The 27,205-nt window shown below is 37.7% G+C and overlaps 1 long non-coding RNA gene across 1 annotated transcript in view; it reads right to left on the reverse strand.

Moving 5' to 3' along the window:
- LOC119491380 overlaps window positions 1-26,820 on the reverse strand; it is a 349,936-nt gene extending 323,116 nt beyond the window's left edge. Inside the window, exons 1-2 of the long non-coding RNA XR_005207598.1 lie at window positions 26,714-26,820; window positions 24,778-24,780 (exon numbers count right to left, since the gene is read on the reverse strand). This is a non-coding gene — a long non-coding RNA (uncharacterized LOC119491380). The remainder of the gene's footprint in view (window positions 1-24,777; window positions 24,781-26,713) is intronic.
- Window positions 26,821-27,205: the final 385 nt, after the last annotated feature.

Below are 27,205 nucleotides of genomic sequence, written 5' to 3' on the forward strand. Positions count from 1 at the left end.
TGGCAGAAAAAAATTATCCAACTTAAAATGAAAGTGTGACATTTAAATGAGCAAGAGCAAGAGCAAACAGAAGGAGTAGAAAAGAGAGAGGGGTGAAAGAGGTAGAATATGACTGGGGGAAGAGACTGATTAGGTGGAGGAAAAGACGAAGTCCAAAGTTTAAAAGAAAGGAGAGAAAGCGAGGGAAATTAAAAGGAAGTGTGAACCCCAAAAGCATTGGTGAGTTCAGCCCTGCCCTCATTTGAAATGGGATCGTGAGTATACCCATGTCATTACAACTCTTGCATGTATGGGAATTGTATGTCAAGATTTGATAATGACTAGATTAAAGGCTCTACAATAGAGTGAGTGAATAAATAGTAAAGAGTGCTTTCATATGGAGTCAGATCAGTCTCAATATTATTGAATGCACACAGAAGGATTCACAAATGTATTTTGTGATTTATACATAAATGACTCCACAAAAATGTTTTTCATTGCACACAAAAGTAGTTATCACTGTATATATAAATGTAAAAAAAAATCCACATCTAGAAAAATAAGGTTCACAAATATATTTCTGATGCACACACAAATATCTCTTGAGGAAATGTTTATCTATATTGCATCGAATGCATGTCTCACTGGGCTATACATGAGAAATACGGCACATATTATTTACTACGCCATATTCCTGTAGGCTATATAATATAATATTGCAAAAAACTGTATATGTATTACTGTTGCTAACATGGCTTTAACTGATTTAATTTTTTAGCTTATTTTTTTTTCTTGTAAATGTAGGACTTTATAATTATGGAAATTAGCGAGTTTATATTTGTAAATTTGCAACTTTAATCTCATAGAATACCCAAGTTTTTTCTCGGAAATTTACAACTTAAATCTTGGAAATTCAGAGTATTTTTCTCTGAATATTACCCCCCAGCCCCGGCTCTGGCCTTAATGCGCCGTTGAACATTTCACCTGCTGATGAAGACCATGATATGTGGTTGAAAGCTCTCTACAAAGCTAGTGAATCTTGAATTAGGATTCTTTTGTCAAACTGGGTTCTGTGTTTGATTTGCGAAAGATTTTTCGACTTCAGTAATGGACATCCATCACAAAAATCATATAAAAATACAAAACTGGATAAAAGAATAATACTCTGTAGCACGCACAACTGAATGACCCTTCTTTCCATCAACTGATGATCCCCATTCAGGCCCAGCAAAGTTGAGAGAGAGAGAGAACACTCAGAGAGTCAGAGAGCTCTTTAAATCATTTCTCATTTTCCCGTCTCAGGTCTACCGTGCACTCACATAACCCATGTGGATGTTTCTTTATGATTCGTACTTTACTCAGCCCACAGTGACTAAGCCATAAGTGTGGTTATCTTGACAGTATCCCTCCTTTCATCTGACATTAAGATATATCTTCCCTTTTCACGACTTCCGGATAGAAAAGTCTTTACTTCCCCTCACTGTTCCACCTCTCCGTCCCATATCAGCGAGCTGACACAGCTTCCTTTAAGTCACGTGTGAAATAGTCGAGTAGAGTAAAGCTTTAATGTCCCCGAGGGGCAATTCGGCTCGCAAACAGCAGTCAATAGAAGTGAATATAAAGTACAACAATGAATAAAATGTCAATCCATACAATATACTGTACACATCCAATTCAATATAGACATACATAAACACAAATACACAGGTTCACACCGACATCACTGTTTTCGGTGTCACTAGTCACAAAAACGAGGAAGCAACAAGAAAAAAATAAACAAATTGATAAAAAATTGGAATTGAAATGTAAACAATAGAAGAAAAACATCCTCAATTCTATTTTGTTAATTTGTTAAAAAGCCAAATAGCTAATAGATTAAAAGATCTCATATCTCCATTTGTGTCACATAGTGAGGCAAAAGCTCCGCCTGAGGGAAGCAGATTAAACTCACTATGTAGAGGGCGCTGGGAGTCCATTAAGATGACCTGAACTTTCTGACTTGATACAAGTGGAAAAGATGGCATCTTGAGAGAATTTTGCTTTTGATAATATATTCTTGTTGAAACAGGATTTTAAGAAAATAGTGTAGTGTTCAAAATTATAAACCAAGTTAGTGTAAGAAGGCTGGTAGGCTGGTTGCAACGCTAATGATAACAGTTAAAGCTGCAGTAGGCAGAATGTTTTTGGCATCATTGGGCAAAAATGTCATAATAACCTTTCAGCATATTGTAATTCAAGTGTTCTGAGAGATAACTAGACTTCTACACCTCCTCATGGCTCTGTTTTCAGGCTTTAAAAAATCTAGACTTTGGCCAATCACAGGTCGTTTCAGAGAGAGAGAGCGCTCCTATTGACTGTTCATTCAACGGAGGCAGCTGTAAATCACTCGCAAACTTCGATCAAACTAGGCAGCACTGATCAAATATGAATCACAATTCTGATACTGTAATACCTATTTCTCACCTCAAATGTTTTCAGAAACATCTTGTAGTGTACCGTTTGATCAGAGTTCCCGAGTGATTGACAGCTGCTCAGAGACGGCAGGCTCCAGATCAGCTCTGATTGGTTGTTTTCCTTCGGTCTGTGAAATCTTGCAGATGCTATTAGGAGCACCGGAGGACACAGAGGCACATGATCTTTTTCAGATTACCTTTTTCATGCACTACTGTCAGGATATAGTGACCGTTTTATAAAAATAACTTTTTTTAATCATGTTTGCTCCAATTCTACCCACTGCTGCTTTAATAACTAAAGATACACTTCCCTAGGCAGATGCAATGAAATTTAAGGTTTTAAATAAGGGTTTAACTTTGTCAATAACTTTATCCCTACTTCTTTCAGCTCTGTATGGTGCTCAGTGACTTTGGCTTTTGCCTGTAACAAAATAAATCTGAGGATCATACATGGCTGGACAAATGTCAAATTATCAAGTATTGAGTAAGCCAATAGAGTTTTGTTTTTAAAGTGACACACGGTTACAATCTTATGTAGCTTTCCTCGAATGATCTGCTGTCTAAAATTCATGTTATATAATAATTTTAACCCACTTTCTTGGATGATGGAATGAAGGACTTTTTTCAGTCCAATAACATTTTGGGAGCTCTAAATCCAGTGTGTGAAAACTATCAATTTTTTCTCCTCAGAAACAATATCTTAGTAGCATTACATGTGAATGCCTAATGTGCCAAAAAGCCGCTGACCACGGTGACAAACAAACAAACAGAAACATTTATTCTGTACAGTGAACAGTATGGATACCGGTATATGTATGCCTCATACCTTATGTCTGCATGCCATTGCTAAAAAAGATGACTTGTTTTTTCAGGTTTCAATAATAAACAGATGAATAATAAATAATTTATGAATCTTTAGATGCTCAAACCTCACAACAAGACTGTATGACGTCTTTTATTGCTTACTTCAAGCCAGCGCACACAGAACGTGTCTTAGTCATTCAAGCTGCGTCGAGAAAGACATTTATAGGCTTCTAAATATATGAGTGTAGTTAAGATTGAATCTGAAATTATATATATCTGTCCTTCAGGCTGTCATCTGAAATTGTAAAACCACAAAGATCTGTGATGTTACTCTCCGAAGAGGACTGGGGTTTCTTTTCTTTTAGGCGTTTGAAGCACACCAGAACACCAGAGTATTAACCAATTGAATCCCAGACACTCGTGCCAACGATTTGTTTGTTCATTTTGTAACTGTAATTGCTAACATATGAATTGACTGTTCACTGAATCCCTCCCACGAGCAGCAATTGTCCAATAATAGCTGAGCAACCATAACTAGGCACAGCAGGCCTGTTGAGCTTTGGATATCGCTACATGTTGAAGCGATGTGCATGGGGCTGTAGTAGGAGTGATACTCTGTATAATGATAAGTGTAAGGAATGGATTAAACTCTGTTTACTGCTCTGATGTGCAGACATTAGCATGTCTGACTAACCAGTAGTACTGCAGTAGTAACCTAACCCAGCGTTACTTCTGTTCAGGACTTTCACATCCACCCAGTGGTTGTGTTACACTTTCTTGTTGTCCACAGGGTTGTAAAAAGTCATAATCTATTATAACCCGTTATTTTAATTAAAACATTTTAATAACAATAATACATAGTCATGTTTAAAAGCTGTGTCTGTGATTCTAATCCAATACGCTTTTTGTCAAATTCAGCGAATATCTCCTCCTCACAGTCCGCTTTCTGTCCGTTATGCGTGTATGCAGCGGCGGCGCTCGCTGTGTTTGTGTTTGTTTAATAATTAATATACAGAACAAGCTTATAGATTATGCATTTATAAGGGCATGGAGAGAAAAGATGAAGAGAGACACGACACCGACCGTGCGATCTCTTTTCACGTCAACACGCAGACTGTCAACACACTTCTTGCAGCTTTTTTTCATTTCGTTCTGAAGGCTGAACTTGCCCTCTGCTGCTGCCACAATGGAGACTTGAACCAGCTCTCTGAATGTGGGATTTTCCCCGATCCTGCAAGCACTCGCTTCACCGGGAGGTCATCCCGCAGCATGCTCTCTTTCTGCACCAGCGGCGCCGCTGCATCGGCACTGCTCATGTGAGCCGAATGGTCACAGACACGGTCCAAGTCCAGTCCGTCAAATGACTTCAGATTTTTTCGTCATTGTTAAAAACATTTCAGTCAATTACGGAACATTTTCGGTTAGCGCCACCTCTGCATCCACCATGTAGTATTTTGCCAGTGTGGGAGCTCGGCCTGGATGCTACTATATCAAGAGTGTAGACGTACGTAAGCGGCTCTATCCTGCTTGATTTGGGGAAGTTTACTCTCCAGCCAAATTTGTCTCAGCCTTTTAGCACAATATGATGGGTGTACCCTAGATTTCCCATTCTAAAGTGAGTGACCTTAAAACATTAAAAAGTTATCTGTTTCAACTGACTTGTGAGGCAATGTTAACTTAATTATCTAGCTGATAAAATCTGCTAGCGACATTTGTCATTTCAGCCAACAAAATCATCGGTTGCTGCCAAGAAATGAAAAGTCAGCTTTTGTCTCCCACCATCTACAATCAAGGACTCCTTGGAAAATTACTAATAATTTTAAGTAGTCAATCTTATGGGTGGGAAAAAACTTTATTCACCTATTTATCAAGATTTTTTTTTTTTTTTTTACGATACAATTGCTTCATTTGGGTCTATGTGGAGGTAGAAGGAAGTTACCGCTTTATTGTTATAGTCGGAGTAACATGACGTCATATCCGTTCTGTAACCCTCAAACACCAAAACAAAGAGGCAGCGAGCCGAAACCAGAAAGTAGAAAATGACAGAGACTTCACATTTTGGTAACCCTTCCTTTTACAGTCCACTATCAAGTATTTACAGGGTAAATACATGAATAGTAGTATATTATTGGGTAATTACCACTGCTAAATATGTAGGTAAATACAAAGAAACAGATGAAATCCTTTAAAAAAAACATCACTATTACTTATCAACTCAAATAAGGTCTGTGTAGTTGTGTCCGGTTTAGGTTGGTAATAACTCTTACTCATACTTTCTAGGAAACTAAGCAAACGATTCTTCGAAACACTTACTCTATCACCCCTCAATTCAAGTTACCATTGAAAGGCGTAGCAACTGTAACTAAGGGGGTGGGGCTCAGTGAAAGGTCAATTAAAGATGTAGTAGATGCTACCAACACTGTTCCAGCACACTGTCAGTGTCTGAATTGCACTCAAGTTGTTCATTTGTGAAATATTACAGCCTTCACTGATTCTGTAGCTGCAGGGTAAAAGTGTACATTACATACAACACACAAATTGAGATAATTGCTGTGTCAGAGTGAGTAGGCTGATTTGGCAAGTGCAAAGAGGAAATAATTTAGCTTGGAGACTTTTAAAAGCATAATCCAGAGGTTTTTTTTCATGTTTCTTTTTCTGAATATAGGACGTACTTTAATGCCTCTGACATCCTGATGTCTTGTTCCTTATGCTCTTATGTTGACTGGCTCGGTATTTAATGTGAATATCTCCCTTAATATTCCCAGAGCAGACACTGAATACATGAAGAGTTTTGATCCAAAATTAAATATTCACCAGAGATAAAGTTGGTTAAAGAAAAACACGTTGCAGCGAGTTTTCTAACTTTCACTTATCAACCCTTCATTTATGTTTTGAGGCGCAGTGTACATCAAAAAATGTCCCCTTTGGTGACAATAAAGTCTTTCTATGTCTATGGTAACTACTTCATCCTAATTCAAACTGTCTTGATTCAATATAAAGTAGGTGAGGGCATCGTAAAGTACTGAAAAATAATAACAGAAGCATGTCAGTTGTCATAAGAAGCAATCTACGCTAAGTGACTCTCAGGGATGGCACATCTGTGCTTTAGTATCCCAAAAAAAATGTAAAGTGGTGCAGCAATCAGGCTTATACAGGCTTTATGGCTGCTCCACAATAGAGAATACAACCATTCAAACATCTATGAATGACATCAAACATAGCGGGTTTGTACATTTGCAGGTGGTCCACCATGAGAGCAACCAATGAGGGCACAAATGTTTTCTTCAGCAACGATAGAACTACAGTAGATTAGCCAGGAGGAAACAATGAATGTAGGTTCTCCTCCTGTTTTATTGCCTTCCATACCACACATTTCTCACAATGTGTTTTAACTCATGGGAATCATCTGCTTTGTGAGGCACCGCATGGCTCTCAGCTGAAAGAACTTTCTGAAAACATTGACAATCAAATACAAGAGCTAAGCAAGTGAGAAGGCATGTTGTCAAGACAACAAACTCAGTTACATGAGAGAAAAGGGAAATGGATGAGGATAATCCCTTAAGGGGGAGATAAATCTAAGCCAATACACAAAGATAATCACCTTGGCTTTGGGCTTTCACAGAGTTCAGCTCTGACTGTCTACTTCTTGCCTCGGACCCTCTGAGAAAACTCAAGCTTTGTTTTTTTTTTCCTGTGTGAGACAGGTGAGCTCACTAGAGCTTGTTGAAACAGAGCCAGATAACCTTTGAGACAAAAAAAACTCAAACAAATGGGAAAAGCTAATACTGCTGTCAACAGTTTCTTTTTCATGTTGGTTAGTTTCTAAAACTTCAGAGCACCGTGCCTGTTTTTAGTCTTTAGTATTTTAGACTTTCACGTCTTTAGTGTTCTATAACAAATTTCTATGGTGAATGCAAATTAAGCATCATAAAAGACATACAGTGGAAACCGCTTATAGTGATCACGGTTACAGTGATCAACTTCTTATAATGATCAAAAAGCTTGGGACAGAATCACTCATAATGCTGTTTAAATAATTCACGGTAACACTTCATTTTACAGGTCCGCAAATTTCATGGTCATTAAGTGATAATTAGCAAATAACCTATTTTAAATTTCTTTGGAATTACTGCCAAATTACCCCAATATTTACCTCAACATTGATCAAAAATTACTTTATTATAAACATTACTTAATAATTAGATTCCGCTATTTCCCAATAGCTTGTAATTTATTTAATACATTTCCAGGAAAATAATACAAAAATAATTGATATGCTTTTTTTTCCATGGCTGCTGATAAATAGATAATAATTAACAAATAACTTATTTGAAATTTATTAAAAAACTCCCTGAATCATGACATTAGCTTTTGTGTCAATCACTACTGATTGTCTACACAATCAGTAGTGTCTTCTATTAGTTTTGGTTTTCCACCTCCCATGAAGAGCAGCGCACCGCCGCTTCTCAAGCCTAAGGGCCCTATTTTAATGATTATGCTATTTTAGCATATAATTATTAAATAATATTTATAATAAAGTAATTTTCAATACATTTTGAGGTAAATATTGGGGTAATTTGGTAATTTTTCATACATGACAACATTTTGAAAAACGTTTTAAAACTACGTTAACGTTATTTAATTGAATTTTTGTTTTTGTTTTTGACTTTAGTCCCATGATACTTTGCCTCACGGACCGTCTGCTATCCGGCTGGATACCTGTGCTGTGTGCACACTGATACTGTGACGGGAAAAAGAATGAAAAACCAATGTGCATGGGAAAAGCACCTGTGGTTGAAGCCGCCCTCGTCAAGTGGATTGATAATGCCTGGTCACGTAATAACTCCAAGGTGAAACTTTGCCGATCCTCAACCGGCTCTACAGCACACATGCAGATCGGCGCCCGTCTCCCTCCATGCTGCTACTGAGTGAGCGAGCGAGGATCCCTGGCAAAGGGGCGCCGTTCTGCATGCACTCTTGTGCTTCAGAGCCGGCCAAAAACAGCAAAGCTTCACCCTTGGTGAGGTAACAGTCAGAAGAATTGGCAGCACTTTGTATTCATGTAATAAATATACAAATGTCAATAGGATGCTAATCTGCATGAGAAATGATGCACAAAACAAAAATTCCGTTATAATAATCATCCACTTATAGTGATCTATTTGACCCGGACAGATGTCACTATGAGCGGTTTCCACTGTATTCATATTTTGTGCCATACCATTTCAGTGTCAAAACATTGACCCGGTGCAAATCGAAAAGTATTTCAAAGTCCTCCTAAAGTATACAGAATATGCTATGCTACCTTGCTTGCCTTTCCTCATCCTTTGACTCACCAAAATCCGAGCAGATGCTGAGCATTAGTTAGCAATATCCTCTCGTCACAGCAGATGGGCGGCATCAGACACGGAGGCATCATATTTTCAATCTATTCAATGGTTCCCCCTCTGATCCCAGCAAGTCTCTTGTATGAAATTACATTCAGACTATAACGCAATGTCAAAAGTGAGTACGTTGTGCTTTTCCATAATACAGGTATATTGTTGTTTTGAATCGTGAATGTGTGTGTATGTATATCCAGCCCTGTATCCTAAAAAATACACTCCCATACAACCAAACTGTATTCTCAATTGTGTTTGGAAGGAAACATATTTTGATGCAGATTACGTTTGTAAGTCTGCGGAGAGCCGCAGCAAGTGACGTAGTACATCGAGCAACACGCAGAGCAGGTGACGTAGTATATCTAGAGACCGTTAATGAAAGTTACATGGAATAATATCTAGGGCTGTCAAAGTTAACGCGATAATAACGCATTAATGCTAATTTGTTTAATGCCACTAATTTACTTAACGCATTAACGCAACTTGCAATTTTTAGGTTGTAGCGCGGTGAGTTTTAAAGCTAAAACTAAACCAAGTCATACAAGCTTGTCGCTAAATAACGCTCCAAACTTATGCTAAATTTTGGCGAGGAAAAATGGTCATGGCCATTTTCAAATGGGTCCCTTGACCTCTGACCTCAAGATATGTGAATGAAAATGCGTTCTATGGGTACCCACAAGTCTCCCCTTTACAGACATGCCCACTTTATTATAATCATATGCAGTTTGGGGCAAGTCATAGTCAAGACAGCATGCTGACAGCTCTTGTTGCCTGTTGGGCTTCAGTTTGTCATGTTATGATTTGAACATATTTTTATGCTAAATGCAGTACTTGTGAGGGTTTCTGGACATTATTTGTCATTGTTTTGTATTGTTAATTGATTTCCAATAATAAATATATACATACATTTCCATAAAGCAAGCATATTTGCCCACTCCCATGCTGATAAGAGTATTAAATATTTGATAAATCTCCCTTTAAGATACATTTTGAACAGATACTAAATGTGCGATTAATTCGTGATTAACCATGATTAACTATGGACCATAATGTGATTAATCGCGATTAAATATTTCAATCGACTGACAGCCCTAATAATAACATTATTGAAAGTTACATGGTATAATAACGAGAATAACAAGCGGGAAACATCACTATGGGTGGGCATGAGGGGTGGTACATGGGTCCAACAAACACAGGACTGTCCCCAAGGAGACTGCTGTTCGTGTCCCATGTGAAACATTAAGCCAAACCATGATGTTTCTTTTACTAAACCTAACCTCTTTTGTTGGCTAAACCAAACTAAGTATTGTTGTTGCATATTTTGCTTTGTTTTGTTTCAATTTACAACGTTAACCACGTGTTTAAGACTGTTTAAAACTGTTTAAAACTGTGACCCTAATCCACAACTAAATATGTTTCCCTCGAAGAGGTAACTGGGAGTGCATTTTAGCTGTATGGGAATGCAATTTTGTAGGAGACAGGGTTGGTATATCGCAAACTACAGTGCAAAATATGGCAAATAATGCTTGTGCAGAAAAAGAATAAATCTCTCTAATGCAACTATCACATACTCCATCATGTGACCACAAGGTAACAAGCAGCTGTTGATAAATGGTCCAACTGGTCCAAGAAGCAGTGGTCTGGGTGATCATCTCTACTCAACGGGTCTGTTTCTTTTGCCGAGTTACTGATACCCCTCTCCATGCAGCCATACATTCAGCTAATTAGCTTAGCACATTTGCAATTAGCTTTCTAAAGGAGCCTATCAGCAGCAGCCCGCTGAGGAAATCCAAGACACTCTTCCTGCATGGATTTTATCCTCTTTCCCTTTCCACTTTGTGTCTCAGTAATAGTCTAAATAACGCGTTTCATTTATATCTGTGTTATCTCCTTATTCCAACATGTCTCTGGGCGATGCACTCTGCTCCACCAACACAACCTCTCAGCTCTTTAACTATTTAGTCAGGTTTCTCAGGTCAATGTGGAGAGGGAGCTTTGAAGCTGTTAGTCAGCAGTTCAGTCCTCCTTTCCTCTGCATTAACTTGTTCTCACTGACACATGGATACAGCCAGGAGATACAGCTCCAGCTGCTGCCCTTTCTGAAGCATACACCTGCAGTCACTCATCCAAGCTTTCCGGCTGGTACAGTAGAGCAGGTTACCTAATTTCCATAAAATGTAAATTCCTTGCCCCCACTCACTTTTTTCTGCATTTTAAAAAAACGCTACTGCTCCAGGCTGTACCGTGTTGTATATGTTGCAATATGCTGTAACATGTCATAAAGTGATTACTGTCCTCTCTAAAAGGGTTAAATTCAGAGGCTATTATCTCATCACATCCACACTGGTGCTGATGATGAAACAACTCATGTTTTACTCATGAGACGACAGTTTATTGCCTTTATTGGCATGTCATGGCCGTGACATGTAAATCTCACACAGCAGAGAAAGCAGTAATTTCCACAACGGTTCTGCATCGCAGATGAGGGCAGCAGAGCGCATGAGTGACAAATTTGTTTTCCATCACCACTATCCTATGACGTTGACAGGTATGATTGACTCCTGTGCTCCATCAGCATGCTATTTCAGTGCAAAAATATTTCATCAGGTCTGCTATTGACCTAGAGAAAATCTCTCCATTTCAGTCTGACTTGGAAATCAGCAGCCGGCTTTGACTGACCATCGCAAGCAATCGGGAGATTTCCCGGTGGACAGGCCAGCTGATTGGTCCAGAGAGCCAGGCCAGTGTTAGGAATGCAAATCTGTAAATTAAAGCAAAAATGACACAAGGCAGATACAGTCTAGGGGTGTGGATGGGGGGAAATCGATACAGCATAGTATCGCAATATTTTGCGTGGCAATATCGATACACGGATGTCAAGTATCAATCTTTTATTATAGAAACTATTAACCTCTTAACAATCTGACGGCCTGCCAGCGGGCTTGACCGCTAGTCTGTCTTCAGAGGTTTTAGCGGGCTCAGTCTTAAAGTTGGAATCAATTGGTACCAACCATGTCATGTTAGCTTGTCGATAAGATCGCTAAATAACGCTCCAAAGTTACGCTAAATTTTGAAAAGCCGGCATGGTCATTTTCAAAGACCTCTGACCTCAAGCTATGTGAATGAAAACTCTGAGATGAACAGAGTGAAAACTGTGTCTTAATAGATGAAACAGATGTTGACAAACTGCATAAATTGCAGTTAAAAAAGGTAATAAATCGCAATATATTTTTAATCGCAATACTAGTATATCGCAAAATGTTTAAAATCGCAATAAGATCGTATTGTGATAATATCGTATGGGGGGGCCTCTGGTGATTCCCATCCCTCACCTGATGGTATGATCTCTGCCTGTCATCACACATGAACATCAACACAATGTTCATTCAGTGTGTGGAGTGTGAGTGGAGAAAAACTGGACAGCAAAGGTCAAAGAAGAGAAAGAGAAAAGGTGGAGCTGAGAGGAGAGGCCCTACAGTAAAGTGACGCTAAATGCTGCAAAGTTACAGATATGTTCACGAACAAGGGGCATGTTAGCAGAATGTCATAACTTTACAACTACCTTTCCTGAGTTGATTCAATGTTTAAAAAATAATAATAAATTGCAACACATATTATTAAGCTCTGTAGGAAAGCAGGAGATTAATTATGGAACGGCAATAAACTCCGAAAACATAAAACAGTTGGCTGTTTTCAACTATTTTGGATGTTTTCTGAAGCAGTTTTTGTGTGTAGTAAAGAGATATGTCACTTGTATTGACAGTAAACAGAAAAAATATGAGTACAGTACACGCGGTCTGTTGTGAATGTTGGCCTGGCTGACATTAGATTCCCGGCCTGAATTATTTTCCCAGTCCGGCCCTGCCACAAATTGTAGCCCTTGGTCCGCTATCTGTGCCCTTCAGCAACACATCACGGACCAGAAAGCGTGAGGTGACTTTTAAATCGTGCTGTTGAAGAGTTTCTGTGCAGACAGCTGCTTGGAGAGCCCGTCATCAACCATTGGAGCCAAGCAGTTGGTAGACAGAGTAAGAGATGAGATGTCCTTGTTACTGGAGGGTTTTAAATCCAACAGTGGTTTTCTACTGTGCATAGCGTAGTGGAAAAACCTGCCACAGAGGCCCACTCCAACAGCATAAAGAGTTGGTGGTGACAAGATGGCCAAAATAGATGGGTCCCCAACAGAGGCTTGAAATAGATGTGCATTGGCCGTTCTCACAGGGAGAAAAGAAAAGTAATGGAAATTCAGTATCACAGAATTAATTTCATCATTTTCAGACATGCCCTTCTCAGAAAAGTCAAGTTTTTTTTAGCATCAACCATAAGGACTGGTCACACAAGTGTTTCTAATCAGTGCCAGGCTGATTACAATGATATTGTTGTGTTAATGATCCCAGTTTCCTGAGAACAGACTGAAATAATCAATTTCAGGAATGATAAAGATTAAAATGTCCTGCTGCTGCCATCCCAGTTCTTCTACACTCCCTTTGGAATTAGATGTGTATTACACGATTTGACCTTATTTAGCTCCAATTAGTGTAACTTAAACACATTTTAAGAGTGGGTTGAAAACTCCTTGAGAGAACCAGCAATATGCTTTTTTTATCTTAATAATTTGCTTGGACAGCTAGTTCTGTGCTTGAGGCTTGTTGAAGCTTTAGTGCAAAGTCCTGGCATGTTTAATAATCCAGCATAGACCGAGCCGCTGCAATATGCCTAGACTTAAAAGCTATGACAGACGCAGAGGCATTTTATTAATCATAGGTCTCCTGTTGAGTTATAGGGTATAGTCACAGCTAATACTTCCTGATAAAATACATAATGGTTCTTTCAAAACTGTTCTAAAGAATGATTGATAAAGCAAACTTAATTTCATAACCTCATAAATTCAAAGTGTAACCTGACTAGTCGATCACAACGCACAAATTAGTTTGCATGCCTCTTCTTTGTTATTTCTACAGTGAATTTATGAAAAAAATGGTTTTGAAATTGTTTTGATTTAACCAAAACAGTGACAATTTCAGATTTCAAAAATTGCAATCAAAGGACACGGAAGGTATAAGACAGAGGAACACAAATCTCTAAAGGCAGTCAGTTCAGGAATACGAACAGCTGACCTGAATCACAAGTGAGTCAGAAAGATTGGTTAGTTTCCATCCACCTGTTTTGATGCACAATTTCAATTTGTGCATTCAAAGTTGAGAATTTGTTCTACTTTTTTCACACACAATGCGATTGCATACGCTCGTAGAAAATTCTTAAAAATGCTGCTTACCATGAAACGTGTGTTTCATAATACAATACATGGGGTGTGAATCAAAATAAAGGAAATATCAATAGTAGATGATTGTAGGTGATCAGCAGAAGGTGAAAACACAAACAAAGTAACAGACAAGGTTAATATACTGTATATATTGTCTGTGATGAATTTGGCCATGCTTCATTCAGCAGTGTTCAACAGCCTCCTACAGAGTTGGATTCATGACATTTTTTCCATACGTTTGCACCTGTGATGAGTAAAGTCGATATAAATGGATGGTAAAATACCGACACCGTCAACTCCAAGGTGATGTCTGTCACGGGTCACTATAATGGATGCACAGTAGGAGGGCTAAACGTATGAATGCATGAACAGAATGACTATGGCTCCGGTGAGAGCTCGGCCCAATCACTGGAAACCATTCAGGCAGTGTTGAGGCACTTTTGTTTAGAGCGGTGATGGAAAATGCTGTCACCCTCTGGAGGTCTCGTTTGACCTCTGTCAGCAATTTTATATTCCTTGTTCTGTCCATCTGGAAGAAGACAGACACTTGTCAGGACCAGGGCCTTTGTATTTTATTACATCACCTCTTGACTATTAGATTTATGCGGATTCAGAGTACACTTAACCAATATGACATAAGGTAATGAGCTAATGAATTAACTTTTCTTCAAGGGATGAGAAATATATTTGTGAGTCATCTATGTGTTGACTTTTACGATGTTAATTTAGTCCGTTTAAACACAATTACTTTGTTAATCTCTTTGAAATCAAACCAATCCCTTAACTGAACTCTAAATGCCCTAACCAAAAAAATGCCCAGTTGTTATAATGGTAACACTTTTTATGACACCCATGTCTATAATGCATTATAAACATACTTATTATTTTGTATGTGTACTATTTACAATCTGCTTATGTTACAATCGTTTAATCAATTAATCAATCAAAATGAATTAATGAATTAAATGAATAAGCACTCACAAATATTTATAATGCTTTTTAACTATAATCATAACATATTATAAAGCATTTTATAATGACTTATAAGGTCAAGTATCATAATACTTCATAACTGCTGGTCACTCACTGACATTTTTCTTTTTTGCAAGGATTATAGTGTATTAATGTTGCATTAATTAATATAGTGTTATAATTCCCACTGTTGTAATATATTATAATCTTTGTATAATGCATGATAATCACTGTCATAATGCATTATAATGTGATTATAAGAAATGGTCATTATTTGCTATAAGTAAAGAAAAAAATATTGAAGAACAATACCCAAAACATTGTAAAATATTTTTTTACTCTACTTAAAGCAAACAATGACCAGTTAGAGTAACTCATAAACACATTATAAGGCATTATAACAGTGATTATAATGTATTACAACTAGGGCTGTCAACCGATTAAAATATCTAATCGCGATTAATTGAAAATGAATTGCACATTTTTATCTGTTCAGAATGTACCTTAAATAGGGATTTGCCAAAATTTAGCGCACATTTTGAGCGTTATTTAGTTTAGTTTATTTAGTAGTATGCTATGGTTGGTACCAATGGATTCTTTAGGTTTGTAGTTTCATATGGTAGAAGTATCTTCACTCTAACTTTAAAACTGAGCCCGCTACAACCTCCAAAAGATTGTTTGCGTTAATGCGTTAAAGAAATTAGTGGCGTTAAAATGAATTTGCGTTAATGCATTACTATCACGTTAACTTTGACAGCCCTAATTACAACTATAGGAATTATAATACACTATGATCCTTGGAAAACAAAAAAAATAACAGTGAGTGACCAGCAATTATGAAGTATTATGATACTTGACCTTCTAAATCATTATAAAATGCCTTATAATGTGTTATAGTTATAGTTATAAAGCATTATGAATATATGTATATATATATATGTATATATATATATATTTAGTGTTTAAACAGTAACTATAACTATACAGTGCTATAGGCAGATTCTAACACATAAATATGTTTATGTTGCATTATAGACACGTGTTCCATAAAAAGTATTTTCGTTGGAGTAAATACCAACAAAATTTCCAAACATTTGGGAAAATTGCTCTGCTCTCCATCCTCGTCAGGACAGAAGCATACACACACAGAAAGAAGGCAGCTTTCATGGCTTGAGAGGCGTTGATAATTTGAGTTGAAATGAGCTTGTCTTCATTAATGACAGTCACTGCTAAACCGTTTATCTTCGTATACCCAGGTTACTGTGCTAAAATGACTCCCTCTATGCAATTCCTACTAATAGCTCTCTTTAATGTCAAAGAGAGAGCACAGCCTGGAGGAGAGTGCTTTTCTTTCTGTCGTTGATAAATTGTAAATGTACATGATGCATGCATGTGAAGAAATGTCGTCAGAAGGTAACATTAACATGCCACCGACGTGTTTCTCTCCAGGTCCTGGTTGTCCCTACAACCCGTATAGGTGATGACAGGTGTGAGTTAATTAATGTAATTCAGTCGGTTCCAATGTGAATCAAAGTAGAAAAGGATACAAATGATGAGAACAAAGTGAGCTCAGCATGTCGTGCATGGTGAGTTGGCTGTGCTAAGCAAGGAACACTGTGTGTAATCTTAAACTGCACAGTTTATGAGACCGCACACAGGCAATGCTAGCACCAAGAAATAGCAATAGTGTTTTGGGGCATGCATGATTTTAGGATTTAATCCTCCCTCCCTCTCTCTCTATCTCTCTATTCATCCATCCATCTTAATATCAATCTATCAAGAAGATGAAGTGTACAAATAATGACCCATATTGCCTTTACAACTGCATTACTGTATAGACAACAGCCACTTAGTACACAATCCTTTACAGTAATCTCTGTGGCACAGCAGACAATATTACAGTCACAGGAGTGTGGACAACATGCTCAATAAAGGACCTCCTGCAAAAGAGAAAAGGAAAAGCAAGACCCTTAACTGTCATCCTACCAACCTACGTATTTAACATACAAGGACTACTGACTAGAATCTCTGGGGACCCCAAGAATAAAATACTGTAAAAAACAACCATCATAACAAAATGTAAACTTATTTCTTCTCAAAACATTATTAGTTATGTTATTAATGTCATCTGAAGAAAAAAAACAACTTACAGTTAATTTGCATATTGTGTAAAACAAAAATAGACCGAGCACACGAGGTATGCATCGGCCTCCTTCAAAATGACTGACAGAGTGTGCCTACCCCCCTGATAGTGTGTGACTTTAAATTAGGACCCATGGCAAACATTTTATCTATTTATTCTATTTTAAATATTTACGGCTGTCAAAGTCAACGCAAATTTGTTTTAATGCCACTAATTTCTTAAACGCATTAATGCAACATGCGATTTTTAGGTGGTATTGGGCTCAGTTTTAAAGCTAGAGTAAAGATACTGGTATCATATGAAACTAAAAAAACCTAAGGAATCCGTGTTCATGTCATACTAGCTTGTCGCAGAAGCTCCAAACTTATGCCAAATTTTGGCGAGGAAAAACTGGCATGGCCATTTTCAAAAGGGGTCCCTTGACCTCTGACCTCAAGATATGTGAATACAGACATGCCCACTCTATGATAATCACATGCAGTTTTGGGCAAGTCATAGTCAATGCTAAATGCAGTACCTGTGAGGGTTTCTGAACAATATTTGTCATTGTTTTGTGTGTATTAAGTGATTTCCAATAATAAATATATACATACATTTGCAAAAAACAATCCTATTTGTCCACTCCAATTTTGATAAGAGTTTAAATTCTTGACATATCTCCCTTTAAGGTACATTTTGAACAGATAAAAAATGTGATTAATCGTGTTTAACTATGGACAATCATAAATATTTCAATCGATTGACAGCCCTAATAATAACAATATTGTAAGTTATTGATATAATAACGAGTATAACTAAAGCTGCAAGTTAAGGTAACTGCATAGGCTGCAATTGGGTGCTTTTGACTGGGGTCCCCTAGGGCCCCAATACATCGGTCTTTATAAAAAGCACAAATTAAAACAATGATGTGAAGTCATTAGGAACAAATTGATTGACAAAGTAATGAAAAACTGGAATGATAGAATAAAGCACCTGTTAGATATGACAAAAGTAGACCTCTGGCGTCTGCAGGTGGTGAAACGCTGCTGCACTACTGCAAGAATGCAGCTGATTCTGAATATTCCAAAATGCCCACAATAAACTGTGTAGGATTTAACATTTTAATAGCTCAGGTAGTGCTCAAATAAACATGGTTTTAAGGCATATAACATGATTATGGCTTAATATGGAGTTGATACAGGTGACTTGTTTTTAGCTGAAGCTCAAGGCAGCACCAAATTACTTCCATAATATATAACCACCACAATAAATGGTTAAAATAGAAAGGGAAATACATAAGAATGAGTACTACACCAAATGCATAAACTAGATGTGCAAGGATGTTTTTTCAGTCATGTACTTTATCTAAACAATACAACACGTGTCATACAAAAGCATGTACAATTATTGCATGAAAATATAATAAAAAGGGAATATCAGGGAAACCAATTCACAGCATAACAATCCAAAGAGCCTCAGGTCTTACATATGTTCATACAGTAGATACTACCTCTGATGGGAGGCTTAATACTCTACTAAAAGCTAAATCTGGTGTTTCACAAAGAGGGGTTTTGTCTGTTGATGCTGCTTTTGTGCTCGGTTATCCATGTTGTATTTGCTAATGTACAGTTTGGGACAAGGATGTTGTATTTGTGTTATAGTGGCCTACTGCTTGCCTGGGGATTTTGAGCTTGTAAGAGGGCAAACGCAGCAATGTCCACAAAGCTGATGTCCACAAAGCTGATGTTTCTGAGCGGATATTGCATGATGTGCATAGTCGCTGAGGTTTGCATTGTGTCAAAGTGCAACCATTGGCATTTTCTTGAATATGCTGGGTAACTGTGATACAGTACATGCCAATGTTTCAGTAAAATCCACTGTATACAACTGGCTCGTCATCTGATTCAGCCTTAACTTCGTGATACCCTGTATACCTGTAGCACTTCTATTTTTATTCATCTTCTCGCTGGGTCAGGCTGTGACATAGCTTGCTGTTCAAAAAAGTAAACTCATAATGTTATTCGTGGGTGGGTCTCAAGAGCATGTCTTGTATCAAATCCAGTATTTTCAGTATTTTGACATAAGGCAACATATACTGTAGTCTTATTATTGTAGCACAGCTAAGAAGGCTAGTTCAGTGGTTGTCAATTCTGGTTCTCAAGGGGACTAGAGCACTTCTGATTTTCCATTCTGGTCATCAAATCATGAAGTGAGTTATACCTGAGACACAAGGTGAATGCAATTTACGACAGCATCCAACAGGATTGAACACCATTAAACTAATTTCCATAATTTCTAGACAAAATATGCAGGTATTCAATTACACATTGGAACTCACTCTTTAACTTTTACTTACTGGCAGCAAGTTTCCAGATAATAGAAACACAGCTTGAGTCAAACTACAATCCAAAACAGACTTGTGCCCTCCGACATGCACCAAGACAGCCACCCCATAATAGCAGCACTTTTTTTGAGACTTGCTTCCTCGCTTGGCACATCCTAGTTATTGGACCATGACTTCTGCTCTTGTCAGGTGATAGTACGTCCTCTCTAGAGCTCTGCAAGCTGTCACGATTAGGAGGAAGAGAAATTCATTGTTGAGGTGGAAAACAACCAAGCCTCTGCAACCGACACTATCGGATAAAACTGGTGAGCCATAGCTGGAGAGGCTCTTCAGGTGAGAAGTCAAGTTATATAACATAAACAAGACTCCTGAATTCATGGCAGCACTCCACATTTACTTTATGTGATATGCTGATGTGCCATGTTGCGGCGATGCCTGCTGATGCAAAGCGCATCACATAACACGCTGCTGCACTGTGGCGGCGGTGTGCTTACACTCATAAACTCACACACTCATGGACCTTTAGTGACACCACCGAGGTTGTTTCCGAAGAGTCTGCGTTGGGTACTCCAGTTGTCAAAAATGCCACTTTTTCTACTGCACAACATCGGGAGTGAGTGACCCAAGTGAACTGTGGAGTGCACAAAATGAATAAAACTGCAGCGAGCCGTTTCAATTAACCCAATGATATGACAACATGTTTAAAAACACGAGCAGAGCTACTTTAGGTAAAATAAATAAATAAATGCTTAAACAGATAATTGAAGCGACACACTGCATTGCAGGTGCATTACACTTAATGGGCGCTGCTGTTGTAAGCTGAATTTGAACGTTTGAACTGCATGTTACTGTATATTATGTAGGAAAAAAAAACTGTGATATAAATATCACATCAGAGTCAGTATTGGGAGATATTCAGTTTTAAAGGAAATTGATCGGGAAAAGGGAAAACAAACCAATAAGTGCTCCAAATTAATCAACAAAGTGCATTGTTTTGTCCATGCCCTCTAGAACGACATATTGTATATACGTATATAAGTGTTATGATGCTACTATCGACAGGACAACATCATTTCTCAATGACTTCCAAAGTCATTATACTAAATCATCTGTTTCATAATCAGACAACGTTATGGTTAAGGTTTGGTTAGATTTGGAGGGAAAACATAGTTTGTGACAAAATTACTAAAGTCCTTCATCATCAATTTTAAATTACTTTATAACACGGCTTTGTTGAATACTCGATTCTGATTGGTCAATCACCGCATTCTACAGTCTGTTATTTCTTTATAGCAGACTGCTGCCAAAGAGTAAAGAAGAAAAGAAGCGAAACTCTGGTGCTTTTTTGACAATGGCCACTAGATGGCGCTGCCGTAGCGCTGCTGCCATTTTGGAATGAAAACGCCAATGAGTCTATAGCCATGAATGTATAAAGAGACGTCTGTAAATCAGAGGATCATTTTTTTTTTAGGTAAATCAACTTCCCAGTAAGAACACTCAAATAGCCCTCATTTAAATCATTTGGTCATAAAAGTAAAATTCACTAATAGCTTAATCTAGAGTTATTTTCCTCGGCATAATGACGTGCATCAGACCCATGGGACTACATCGCCCTGCGCGTTCATATGACATATCTGGTTCTGCCAGCTTCCTGCTAGCTGTATGCGGCTGTAATGATGGATATATTGGCTGAAATTCATCACTTTTATGATCTTATAATACACCCGTGGGCTGTATGCTGTAAGCCTGTGGTAGATGTATCGGCCAGTAGCTAGTAGTGCTAGTAGCATGATATAAACAGAATTTAATGTAGTTGTAGGCTATTTCCTGACACGCAGGGAAAAAGCACAGCGCACAACCTCCTATACATCCGTGGTTTGTGGTCTTTTGTACATCTTTTTTGGAGGTCCTTGAAAAACATTGAGATTGCTCTCAAAATCTGTGTGCTGGATTTTTCTGACTTCCATTTATGTCCATCGCTCACTATGTAAGTAAGTAAATAGTTATACTATTATGCATATTTATGATATTTTTATTTAGGCAGATGTTTAACTGGCCTCATTATGGTAGTCGACTCGATTACAGTCCGAAATGGCGAAGTAGCTCTACTGCTGGGCGCTGGTGTTACAATGGAATGTATAATTGACTTTCACTTCTTAGCAATACACGTTCTTTGCCGCTGCTATAAAGAAACAGACCGTTGCTATGGATATAGTTCTGATCTCGGACTCTGGAGGACTATTATTGATTTATTGATTTCTTAAGTAAGTAGCCGTGTAATAAGCGGGAAATGTACACCGATCGGGGAATTGTTGCGAAATAACCCCCTACCGGTAACCACGTGGTTAAGGTTAGGGAACACCTGTGGTCATGGTTAAAATAAACTTGGTATTGTTTCCAATGTGTCACACACACATTATATGTCATACTGGGCTTTAAAAATAGACTTGAGGTGAGATTAAACAGTGGAAAATAGCATTAAAGCTTTGGTCCAAATTCCTGAACAGCACCATTAAGTACAATACCAGTTACTGTGAAAAGAGATAACGAAGAAGACATATGCTCAGTCAGAGACTTCAGAGGGAAAACAGATGCAATCCATCGCCCTTGTGAGGATTGCAATCGGCTATAGTGCAGAATTTGATAAATATTCAATTAAGGGTTGCTGAATCAAAGCCATTGTAAAATCATTGTAGGAAGAGTATAACAAGCAGCAGCTGAAGAAACCATACTAGGTTTTTGATGGAGGATAGCACCACGTGGTATGAAACACAGACAGTAGAGCAGCTTTTATTGATTTCAAAGAATCATTCTTTCATTGGATGATTGTGATGTCTAACACCTGCTGGCTGTAATAAAGCCTGGAGGTTAAGGTTTGGGACCACCCTGGAAGACAAGCTGAAAAGGACCATCAATCAAATCGTATAAATTATTCACAGTTTCAACTTTATCATTGCGTCCACACAGCAACCGAATGCCCTGAGGAAAAATCAGCCCTTGTTTTCTTCCTGCTGGCTTTGGATCTTGTCAGTCACTTTGTATGGAAATGCAGATGCTTAAGCAGCAAACCTGAAAATAAGCAATTAGCAGCATCAACCACCTCACTCTCTCGACAACTCTGTTTTCTCAAAGGGATTCTCGCTATTGATGCTGAAATTGTCCTTGGTGGTGTTCCCTGTCTGTCATCCCTAGAGAGTCTCCATTTCTTTCCCTGTCTGAGTCGCTGTTCCCTCTCTGATGCTTTTCTCAAAAAAAATCTTCTCCTCTTACACACTTTTCCCTTTTCTTCTTATTTCTCACTCCTTTTTCTTTTCTTTTTCTTTCTCTTATTTTTCATCTCTTGCGATTGCTGGTGTAGCCAGTTGTTCAGTAGTCAGAGCACATCCTATCTCTCCATTACCTTGTCGGTACCAGCAGACAAGCACCTGCCTACAGATGAGGGAAAGAGAGACAGCGAAAGAGGAAAGGAAGGCATGAGTTCAACAGCTGTGGGTTATACCTATGGGTCAGGATGGGGACATTACAAGCTACAACAAGATAAGTGGCTATATTTGCATACACACACAGGCAAATTTTGCAGTTGACATGTTAGCAGGCACATATGCACACATAGGTATGTCTTTTCACTTACTTGATATAGATTTTATGAGTGAAAACATGTTCTGGTGTTCTAAATAGTTTACTATGGACTTCTTCCCTATAGGTGTCTAAGCTACTAATTGGACTTAGTGGAAAAAGTGGTATTTCTATTAGCTGGAGGCTCTAAAGGTGTATATGATGGATTTCCAACATTCAGGGTTGATATCCTCATACATACATCAATTAATATTATATAATAGGGGCTATGCATATTGACATAATGTCAGTTCAACTTGCAAATAAGATTACACATTGATTTTAACAAGTTTCAAACTTCAGTCCCAGTTTTTCTAAGTGTGCTTCTCCATTGCCAACAAAGAAATTCATTGAACTTTCTTGAACAATCCCTAAAAAACAGATGAAGATATAGTTTTTGTGATTGATGGTTTTCTAATCATACATTAATAATATCACTGAAATCCAGGGTTGGGATTAATGCAACATTATTTCCAATGCATTTCCTGACGTGTTAAATAACATACCAAATAAGTTACCTAGTTAAGTAATTCTGACGTTACCATATTTTGTTTGGCCATCCCTGCTTTTTAGCCAAGCCAAATAACCAATAGCTCTTACAATCAGATCTAGTCCTAATATTACAGGAATCAATAAACACAAGATATCCCTATATGCAGATGATCTGTTATTATGCATGACTGTCCCACTGAACTTGCTCTGACAGTTGAGATTTATGTGTGACCTGGAATAACTGGTAGATTTCCAATTTAACTATATTTAACCAAAGCAAAAACAAGACCCTTCCATTTCATATTCAAAATATTCATGTTAAATCAAATGCATTTCTTTTAAAATACTCCCCTAATGGTTTAAAGCATGTGGTCATTCAGGCTGGAAATTAATTTAGTTCCTATTGAGTAACGTTTGAATGGCTTAGAGAACAAATGATTTATAACTATTACCACTATCTTTAATCCGTTTTGTCAAAATTCTTGCATCTTTTTCATCGCCCTTTAATTTCAGAAACATTTTTCATATAATTAAATTAAGCAATGACCACCTTCTGAAAGCATACAAATATCAACGTTAAACTTTGTATGGTACAAGCCCTCTGTGCCAAATATGGTTGAAGTTCTCCCAGTTTCAGAGGGGTATTACCTTACAACTCATTTCCGACCAATACGGATTTGGCTTCATCCGGAAGATAGTGAAATCAGATGGTTCTTCTAATTTCCAGGATTATCTGATTAGTTGTAATTAATCCCTTTATCCTAATCCATTCTCTTTTTTCTTAGTCTTTTCTGTCTTTGACCCTTTTCTTTCTCTCTTTCTATCTGCCTTTTGTTTTTTGTTTTTTACTTTTATTTTTTGATACTGATGTACTTAAAGCCATCATTTTACAATATGTTAATATAATAATTAAATCTAAATAAGTCTTGATTTGCCAGCCTGTGAGCGCTGCCCATTAGTATGGTACAGTACACCAAAATAAGTAAACCCTGCAGTTTTCACACATGCTGTGAATACTCTGCCATCAGTTACCTGTTTTAGTCTCGCTGCTGCTCTTTCCAGCTCAGTGAACGCAGGTGTCAATCCAGAGACTCAAAGCCACTTTGAGTAGAAGGACTGCAGACTCACAGACCAATATCGTGACTTTATTGTAAAAAGAAAATATGCCCAAGAAGTTGCATTTCTAGCCAGGCCCTTCTGTGTAAAGAAATTGCTAAAGGGGTATTAAAAGTCACCATATCCAGTGACGCAGTTGATTAGTTGTCAACACTGGTTTCAAGTATGCTCCCCCTTCTTTTGGGTTTCATTTTCTGACAGTTTAGTTTGTAACTGCAGTGCTTTTTGGCAACCAACTGTCACATTTTAGATTATCGGGCTTCTCAACAGCACATAAATGCACCATAAGTTAGCTATCAACTGCATTACCAAGAAAACAAGACAGGGATGAGTTTTAGTGGAGTATAAAAAAGAAATACAGTAATAGAAATTCAGAATGAGCAAGTGCTGTATTACTTGTGCCTTGGGAACTTTGTATTCAGATTCTTCCCTAGTATATAGTGACTCCAAAGCTGGTCTCAGGCCAATAACAAGGCCACCTTCCTGAACCACTGATACATTTTGCTAATTTCCAAACCTTCAGGCGTGTTTAAAATACTTTACAAAAACTACTCAAAAATCCTCACCAGCAGCCAGTTGCTACATCAATAACAATTGCTTTGTAGAGCACTGCAGGGTCAATGGACCTATTCAAATGTGGTGATTCTAACAATTCAACCAACAATGGACTATCAAAATAATGACACTTGACAGTAGAGAGTTATTGGACTTCGACACTTCACAGTACCTGTCAATGAGGTGACATACTCTTCACTGTACTCAGCAACTCCCTATAGTGCCACTGACCGCCACTCAAAATCTATTGCATAATTTCAGTTTTGTCAGTCTAAACGTGATTTTTAAAGGGTGCTTAAGAGCAGACTGACAGTGCTGTATGACTCTGTAGTTACTTTCAAAAAGCTCCATATCAATATCCATTGTCTTCCACATGTTCTACAGAGGGAGCTATTGGACTTCACCACTTCAACACCAGAAAATCAGTACACCATTACCTGAATACTTCATCACACAAGATATAGACTTAAATTAAGGCCACCCAATAAAACTGATTTAAAGATGTTGCAAACTGTGGCTGTCTTTTACAGAAACACAGTCTTCCAAACGTTAAGAAAATAATAATGAACATAACATTTCATAATAAAGTAAAGGGGGCAAATTGTATGGAAGGATAGACAAAGGGATGGATGGATAATCGGATTAACAGAACGTCTGGAAAATCTGACATCTGTAGATTTGTTTGTTGACAAGCCTACTGTAATCTTGGCCTCTTTCACACCATTAATGAAGTTAATAGAGCCTGAAATTGTCCACTCAACCAGCCATTCACTCGGTTGATCACATTTATTGATCACTTTACATCCTTCCAGTTCAGTTCAGACACTCTCTTTGATCTTGAATTTGGCTTTTGTGTGTTAGCTGGTGCATGTTGGATCGTTTACAAGTTCGATATGTACTATAAACACAAACAAAATTAAATCACTGATCACATGTTTTAACAAAGGATTTTACAATAGTCATTCATAACATTGAGATTTAATGTATTTTTTTCGAAAAGGATGAAAACAAAATCTTAACCTGACTCCAACTAAAATTTAAATTAAAAGCAAAAACTCGACCGAAGAACTCATCACACTGGAAACCACTCAAGGTACAGAATGTATTAAAAAGGAGATTCCACCAACATTTTAGTGTCATTTTGGAGGTGCTCTATCATACAAGATTACCCTGAAAGTTGATAAGATGAATACGATAGATCACGCTTGTTCAAATCAAGCCAATTGCTATTATAGTAAATGATACATTTCTAGTGCTCCGACCACTCAAAGCAGACACTACATGTCAGCATTCACCCATTCATACACTGAGGCTGCCGTACAATGTGCCAACCTGTCCATCAGGATCTATCTAATCTAAATACTCATTCACACACCAATGGCACAGCCTTCGGATATATAGACCTTTTTTAAATCTAATTTTAGGAAAACTGTCATAGTATAAAGAACGCACCACCATATGCATAAAATCTGAGAAAAAAAAGTTAGATTTTTTTATGCAATTTACATTTATCAAAGTCCCTGTAACATCCAACATCATGGCACTTCTTTGAGAGGGCACATACACGGAGAGGGCACTTGCCTTTGCAAATCAAATAAAGTATTGACTGAGTACATTTTTGCACGTAAACTATCAATTAAAAATTGATACAGTGTTTTTGAGAATCGATACAGTATCATAAACAAAATATCGCGATACTTGATATTTTCGATATTTTCTTACACCCCTAGGTACAACCAATTGCACTGATTACATTAAACTTGTGATTTTGCTGAGTGATAGATTTCTGATCTCACAGACTGATTTATTTAAAGGGTTTAAAACCAACTGTGAATCCAGTTATCCAGCCAATGTAAAGACACAAAAGAACACAAAAGGACTACAGACATTTAAGGGCTTTTCACAAGCCAACATTTATTCCACTTTATTCAAACTCTAGTGCGGCTCGTTTGGACAGTTATGAACACAGTAATCATAATTTTAGTGCGAACCAAATCAACTGCTACGAGACCACCTCTCGCAAACGATCTCGTTTCCAAGCCAACCAAAATGCAGGCTGCCTGTGCGGGCATTTGTTAAGATAGATACAGGTAAACAACAGGTTAA

The sequence above is a fragment of the Sebastes umbrosus genome, chromosome 7, assembly GCF_015220745.1.
Source record: "Sebastes umbrosus isolate fSebUmb1 chromosome 7, fSebUmb1.pri, whole genome shotgun sequence".
Lineage (NCBI taxonomy): Eukaryota > Metazoa > Chordata > Actinopteri > Perciformes > Sebastidae > Sebastes > Sebastes umbrosus.